The following is an 8,024-nucleotide window of genomic DNA, read 5'->3' as shown; positions in this document are numbered from 1 at the left end:
AGCCCTGTGAGGAGAGGCTGAGGGAGCTGGGGGTGTGCAGCCTGCAGCAGAGGAGGCTCAGAGCAGACCTCATTGCTGTCTGCAGCTCCCTGCAAGGAGGCTGTACCCAGGTGGGGTTGGGCTCTGCTGCCAGGCAAGCAGCAACAGAGCAAGGGGACACAGCTTCAAGCTGTGGCAGGGCAGGTCTAGGCTGGATGTGAGGAGGAAGTTGTTGGCAGAGAGAGTGATTGGCATTGGAATGGGCTGCCCAGGGAGGTGGTGGAGTGGCCGTGGCTGGAGGTGTTGAAGCCAAGCCTGAATGGGGCACTTAGTGCCATGGTCTGGTTGCTTGGCCAGGGCTGGGTGCTAGGTTGGGCTGGCTGAGCTTGGAGCTCTCTTCCAGCCTGCTTGGTTCTATGATTCAATAAGAAGAAAAGCTCTCTCTGAGTCAATGTCTTGCAAGGTGTGGTGCTGAGGGCCATGGTTTAGCACCAGCCTCTGGGAACACAGAATGGTAGGGCATAGTGATCTTAAAGGGTCAAAAAGATTCTCTGGTTCTATCAGACAGATTTCCCAACCTCTCTTTGGGCTTCTGAGACAATAAATAGACCAAATGCATTGCCCAGCGGCCCCTGCCCTGAACAGGCTGCCCAGGGAGGTGCTGGAATCCTAAAGCTGCAGGTGTGGTGTGTCAGGACACAGTTTAGTGGTCATGGTAGTTGGGGCATGGTTGGACTGGATGATTTCACAGTATCACAGTATCATCAGGGTTGGAAGAGACCTCACAGATCATCAAGTCCAACCCTTTACCACAGAGCTCAAGGCCAGACCATGGCACCAAGTGCCACGTCCAGTCCTGCCTTGAACAGCTCCAGGGACGGCGACTCCACCACCTCCCCGGGCAGCCCATTCCAGTGTCCAATGACTCTCTCAGGGAAGAACTTTCTCCTCACCTCCAGCCTAAATCTCCCCTGGCACAGCCTGAGGCTGTGTCCTCTTGTTCTGGTGCTGGCCACCTGAGAGAAGAGAGCAACCTCCTCCTGGCCACAACCTCCCCTCAGGTAGTTGTAGACAGCAATAAGGTCACCCCTGAGCCTCCTCTTCTCCAGGCTAACCAATCCCAGCTCCCTCAGCCTCTCCTCGTAGGGCTGTGCCCAAGGCCTCTCCCCAGCCTCGTTGCCCTTCTCTGGACACGCTCAAGCATCTCAATGTCCCTCCTAAACTGGGGGGCCCAGAACTGAACACAGCACTCAAGGTGTGGTCTAACCAGTGCAGAGTACAGGGGCAGAATGACCTCCCTGCTCCTGCTGGCCACACCATTCCTGATGCAGGCCAGGATGCCATTGGCTCTCTTGGCCACCTGGGCACACTGCTGGCTCATGTTCAGGTGGGTATCAATCAGCACCCCCAGATCCCTCTCTGTCTGGCTGCTCTCAGCCACTCTGACCCCAGCCTGTATCTCTGCATGGGGTTGTTGTGGCCAAAGTGCAGCACCCTGCACTTGGAGCTATTGAAGCCATCCCATTGGCCTCTGCCCATCTGTCCAGGTGGTCAAGGTCCTGCTGCAGAGCCCTTCTGCCCTCTAGCCCAGCCACATCTGCCCCCAGCTTAGTGTCATCTGCAAACTTGCTGATGACTGACTCGATGCCCTCATCCAGATCATCTATGAAGATGTTAAAGAGGATGGGGCCCAGCACTGATCCCTGAGGGACACCACTAGTGACAGCTGCCAGCTGGATGTGGCACCATTCACCACCACTCTCTGGGTCCGGCCCTCCAGCCAGTTCCTAACCCAGCACAGAGTGTTGCCATCCAAGCCATGGGCTGACAGCTTAGCCAGCAGTTTGCTGTGGGGGACAGTGTCAAAGGCCTTGCTGAAGTCCAGACAGACCACATCCACAGGCCTCCCCACAGCCACCAAGGTGTAGGTTTTGTTGAAGTGCCTCCCTACCTCCCTGTATATTGAAAACTTCACTAACTCGTGATCACTACACCCCAGGCAGCCTCCCACTGCCACATCTCCTACCAGCCCTTCTCTGTTGGACAGCAGCAGGTCAAGCTGAGCTTGACCCCTAGTAGGCTCACTTAACAGCTGGGACATGAAGCTGTCCTCCATGCACTCTAGAAATCTCCTGGACTGGTCTGTTCCAGCTTTAGTGATTCTGAACCAGCTGGGACACAGGCTTGCTTCCAGCCCAGCAGGCAGAGCTGAGCCATGCTCAGCCAGAACAGGTGGTTGCTGCTTCTACATTTCCCTACTTGCAGTTCACAGTGAGAGGAAAATGATCATAGTGCTTGCTTCACTTGAGGTGGAGGCGTGGGAAAGGTACTGCAAGCAGATTTCACCCAAAACGGGGGGAAGGATGACTTGGGGAGGCATTAACCTCAGTTCTTCGCTCCCCAGAAGCTGTGTGTTTGCCCTCTGCTGCACTTCCTGCGCAGAGCACAGCACCTCTTCCCTCCACCTTCCTCCTCATTATGCTGTCTCCACCCTTGTGAGACACAAACCCAGAAGGCCTATCATTAATCTTCCTTCCCAGCGTGTTTAGGTCTGTGAGATCTGGCTTTAATTACCGACCATGAGAAGAACTAATTACCCTGGCCTAACAGAGCCAGGCTGGGGATGGGGGCGACGCTGTGAGGCTCTGACAGTGCCCATCTCAGTGTGTCAGATATTCCCATTACTACTGCTGTGTCACTCCAGACAAGAGATAAGAGGACAAGTATGTAGGAGTTGCTCCAAGTTTATAAATGCCTGCAAAGATACCTCTGTGGGAATGAGCTTTCCTCGTGGGAGTAGCTCTTGCAGAGTGCAGAGCAAACAGGCAGCACTTCAGCACTAAAGGCATAATGTTAGTGAGCTGGACAGTGACTCAAAGCTGAGCTATGCACGCCTGGAACAAGCATTACAGACGTGGGAGGCTGGGGTTCTGAACCGGGGGACCGAGCACTGCTCTGCTTTAAATGCGACGAAGCTACTCAGCTTGCCACCAGCTCAACCTGGACCCAGGCACATCCCTTCTGAGAAGTTCTCACCCTGCGTGGGCTGGGGTTAGCTCATCACACATGTAACAGCTCCAAAATGCGCTCCTTTGCTTTACTAACCTCATTCAGCACGGAGGTCAGACTGCAACACTGACCTGCAAACAAGCACTCTACACGGCAGGTGAAAGCACTCCACTCCTTCCACCAGCGTGCCCTGCTGTGCCTCTGCCCCTCTCTCCGGTGAGCAGGCTGCGGGCTTTGCGGTGAGGTGTAGGGGGCAGGAGCGGGATGTGCACGGCCGCTCCGAGTCACCCAGCGACGGGGACAGCAGCGCTACCCAGGAGGAGAGGAAGCGGAGCCCTTCCAGGGAAACCGCAGCACGTCTGAGCCTGCAGTGCTCGGAACTTCCCACAGAAGGGCTGAAAAAGCTGAATAGGTCAAGATTAGGAAAGCTCAGAAGTTCCCTGGAGAATCTGACATTTAGCTGCTGGGATTTTTCCGGCTGAGAACTGCAGCTTAACACAGCTGGCACAGTTGCGGCATGGCATGGAGGTCCTGTCCAGCAAGCCACCAGCTGTGCCTCACTTTTCCCTGTTCTCATAGCCTGGGCTGCTTCGTTCTTCACTGTGCTCCCAGAGTCCTCAGCAGTTCTTCCTGAAGTGGGGAATCTGCAGCAGGGATGCTTGGAGGACACTGCTTTGACAGCTCTCATCAGTCATCTCGCTCTGCTTTGTGACCTGAGGGTGTCTGAAGCATCCCAGGCATGCAGTGAGCTAGCTGAGGATCCACAGGCCATGGTTCTGTGTTCCTGTGCTGCCCTGATGCTTGAAAAGATGCATATTCCTGCTTGGCTTTAATGTTGACTCTGGAGAAGCAGTGGCCCAGAGCAGCCTGCAGCAAGCACTTTCTCCTGAGGATAAACCCTCTCTTGCTAGGCCACCACATCCAAAGCCTTCACAGAGTCAGAGGATGGGTTGGGTTGGAAGGGGCCCCGAAGATCAACCAGTTCCAACTCCCCTGCCATGGGCAGGGACATGCCCCACAAGTCCAGGGTGCTCAAGACCTCATCCAACCTGGCCTTGAAGGTCTCCAGGCAGGTTGTAGATCACAGAATTCTGTGATTCTGTGATTCTGTGATCTACAACCTCCCTGGGCAACCTGTGCCAGTGTCTCACCGCCCTCACTGTGAAGAACTTCCTAACCTCCAGTCTCAGTCTTCCTTCCTCAAGCTTCAATCCACTGTCTCTTGTCCTGTCACTCCCAGCCTTTGTCAAAAGCCCCTCCCCAGCTCTCCCTCAGGCGCTGCAAGGCTGCTCTGATGTCACCCCACAGACTTCTCTTCTCCAGGCTGAGCGGCCCCAGGCCTCACAGCATTAGTGTTACCTGGAATCAGAGCTATTTGTATTCTGTCTTTCAGAAGAAATCAGAACAGCTGTCAGAGTTTGGGAAGGGCTGGCCCCAGAATAGCAGGTATAACTGGTAGGCTTTTGTTTGCAACTCTGTTTTGAAAAGCACTCTAAAGAAATTAGTTTTTAATCTTAATTTTCACCCGGGCTCACTTAGAGGAGATTCTGAGAGGAGATTCTGCACTAAAAAGAATGGCTCCGGTTGCAAGGGACCTCAGCCCTCATCTGCTCCAACCTCCCTGCCATGGGCAGGGACACCTCTCAACTAGATTTGGTTACCCAAGGTCTCATCCAGACTGGCCTTGAACACATGCAGGGACAGGACATCCACAGCCTCCCTGGGCAGTCTGTTACAGAGTCTCATCACCCTCACACTGCTCTAACCCTGTTCTGCCTCAGCTTCAAACCATTCTCCCTTGGCCTGTCTCTAGACATGCTCAGCAGAAGTCCCTCTTCAGCCTTCCTGCAAGATCACTTCAGCCATTGGAAGGGATCCTCATAGAATCATAGAATCAAGCAGGCTGGAAGAGAGCTCCAAGCTCAGCCAGCCCAACCTAGCACCCAGCCTTGGCCAAGCAACCAGACCATGGCACTAAGTGCCTCATTCAGGCTTGGCTGCAACACCTCCAGCCACAGAAACTCCACCACCTCCCTGGGCAGCCCATTCCAATGCCAATCACTCTCTCTGCCAACAACTTCCTCCTCACATCCAGCCTAGACCTGCCCTGCCACAGCTTCAGCCTGTGTCCCCTTGCTCTGTTGCTGGCTGCCTGGCAGCAGAGCCCAACCCCACCTGGCTACAGCCTCCCTGCAGGCAGCTGCAGACAGCAATGAGCTCTGCCCTGAGCCTCCTCTGCTGCAGGCTGTACCCCCCCAGCTCCCTCAGCCTCTCCTCACAGGGCTGTGCTCCAGGACCCTCCCCAGCCTTACTGCCCTTCTCTGGACACCTTCCAGCACCTCAACATCTCTCTTGGATTGAGGAGCCCAGAACTGGGCACAGCACTCAAGATGTGGCCTGAGCAGTGCTGAGCACAGGGACAGAATAACCTCCCTTGAAAAAGTCAAGGAAAAAGTCCCTCTGCAGCCTTCCTGCAGGATCCCTTCAGCTATTGGAAGGCAACTCTAAGGTCTCCCTGAAGACTTCTCTTCTCCAGGCTGAACACCTCCAGCTCCCTCAGCTTGCCTCTTCGCAGAGATGCTGTAGCACCTGGATCACCCTTTTGGCCCTCCTCTGGACACTCTCCAGCAGCTGTGTCCTTCTGATGCCGGGGACACGAGGACTGGAGGCAGTATTTGAGGTGGGATCACCTTGACAAATACCAACTCTGTCTGTCCAAACTGTCTCTATCTCTACTTGCAGGGCTCCTACCTTACCTAAGGAGCAGGTAGGCTGAGGAGCAGAGAACTATCTTCTAACAGCAAGGTTCCATAGTTGTAAAATATCCTCTCAAGGGAGGCTGCTGCAGCCTCCTACAACTAACATGGACCAAACTTCATCTAATACCCTGGAAGGAACAGCTCTGGATGCATGGGGACTGCACTGGCTGATTGAACAAACCTCTCCCACTGCCAGCTTCTATGATTGCACAGCAGCTTTAATGGGACATGAAACAGGCGAAGCACCCAAAACGACTGAGGGCCAGCCCTGCACTGCTCCTCTGGAGCCACGACCTGCAGGGCCTGGGGAAGCTATGGCAGAAGGCAGGGCTGGGCATTACAGAGCAGGTGTACACAGCAGGGTTCTGCTCTTCAGAAGGAGCCCAGCTCCAGGGGTCACTGCTCCTGGCAGCATTCTGCATGTCACACCCTCCTGCAGCAGTTCCATTCCCAAGGTCCTTAGGCTGTCAGCAGTCCCCATCCTGGCACACTTCTTTTCTTTCTTGTTGCACTGATTTACCCTTTGGGGCATTTCCCCCCTATATTCCAAGGCACACAACTTACTGAAGCAAGCCCAAACCTGCAGTGCAGCTTGGAGTTGAGAACTAGAGCTGGTTTTGTGGGGAGAAGCTGTATCGAGCTCCAGTGCCAATAAACTGGGTTGTTTTTCACTTTACACCAGCAAAACCCAGCACCTGACCCAACTGCCAATGAAACCACCTCCAGTGGACTGCAGAGGAAGAATCCTCTGGAATTACGCCCATGGGCAGGGCCACCTTGCCCTGGAGCTGGAGGCCTTAAGCAATGAGGTTGGAGCTAGATGCTTGTCAAGGTGCCTTCCAACCCAACCCATTCCATGAGTCTCTGAGCAAGCTGGAGTCTCTCCCCAGAGCTGAGCCCGGCACAGTGGGGCTGATGTGTAACAATTCAGGGTAGCTTTCTGCAGGCAGCTCTTGAGCAAAGGCTCAAGATCAAACCTGATCAATTTCCTGGGTTTATGTCCTGGGGGATGAGGGATTAAGATCATTTATCATTATTTTCACCTAGGTCTATGATGAAATTCAAGCCTTGAGTTCCAAGACATTAACACTACTGGTCCCACAGAACACGCTGCTTGGTAGGCTGGCCAGTAAATCATAGCCCAGCACTGCGCGTGGGCAAGAGCAACCAAACCTGCTATGCTGCTGGCAACGAGGCAGGAAGGGTTGGGTGGTTTTGCTTGGGAAAAAAGGCTACAAATTCTACTAGAACTGTATCATGAACTATGCTATGAACTATATTCTGTAAGCTATAAACTCTAACTGAACTCTGTTTGTAGCAGTAGAGAATGGTCAGTGATCTTAAAGGTCTTTTCCAGCCAAGGTGTCTCCATGGTTGGATGATCCTGTGATTCTATGACTCTGATTCTATGCTTCTACAGCCAATTCTATGATTCTGATTCTATCATTCTGCTTCTATGACTCTGTGATCCTGACTCTGATTCTATAATTCTGCTTCTAGTATTCAATGACTCTGTGACCCTGATTCCATGATTCTGCAATTCTGTGACCCTGACTCTATCATTCTGTGAACCTATGACACTGATTCTGTGGTTCTATTATTCTGATTCTATCATTCTGTGAATTTATGACTCTGATTCTGTGATTCTGTGAATCTGATTCTGTGATTCTATCATTCTATGACTCTATGATTCTGTGAATCTGATTCTGTTGTTCTGCCATTCTATGACTCTGTATTTACTGTGCAGGTTTTGCATGGTGACTTTTTTGGTGGTTGTGCTCTGTGAGACGGGAACAGGCTGTCAGCAGGGACTGCCCAAGCTTATTTCAGTAAGGACTTGACCTTGGCCTCAAACTTACAGCACAGCCTGGGAGGCAAATAAAGGGTTAGCATGTTAAATGCCTTGCTCTTTGGACAGCTGAAATCAACACGGAATGCCACCAGCTTCATCCCTGATTCTGTGCAGCTACAAACTGAAATAGCTGTGGCCACTCTGGAGGCAGGAGAGGAAATCTTTGTTTCCTTCAGTTAGCAGGACAATCTGTCACCAGATGTGAGGACAGGTTCTTTAGGATTTATAGATCTAAGGGAAACCTGCTTGCTTCCCATAGGCAATCTGCCCCTTGCCATAAGATATTCCCAGCTTCAAGAGCAGCGCAGCTCACCTCACTGCGCGCGTGTCCCTCTCATTAAGGAAACAAAGGGACGAGGGTTTTATTCTGAGCTTCCTTTCCTGCCCTTGCAGCATCTGCAGGCCCTGAAACTTTTAATGTGCTA

Source organism: Pogoniulus pusillus, chromosome 14 (assembly GCF_015220805.1).
Source record: "Pogoniulus pusillus isolate bPogPus1 chromosome 14, bPogPus1.pri, whole genome shotgun sequence".
Taxonomy (NCBI): Eukaryota; Metazoa; Chordata; class Aves; order Piciformes; family Lybiidae; genus Pogoniulus; species Pogoniulus pusillus.
The sequence above is the reverse complement of the archived record's forward strand: the minus strand, read 5'-3'. Positions refer to the sequence as shown.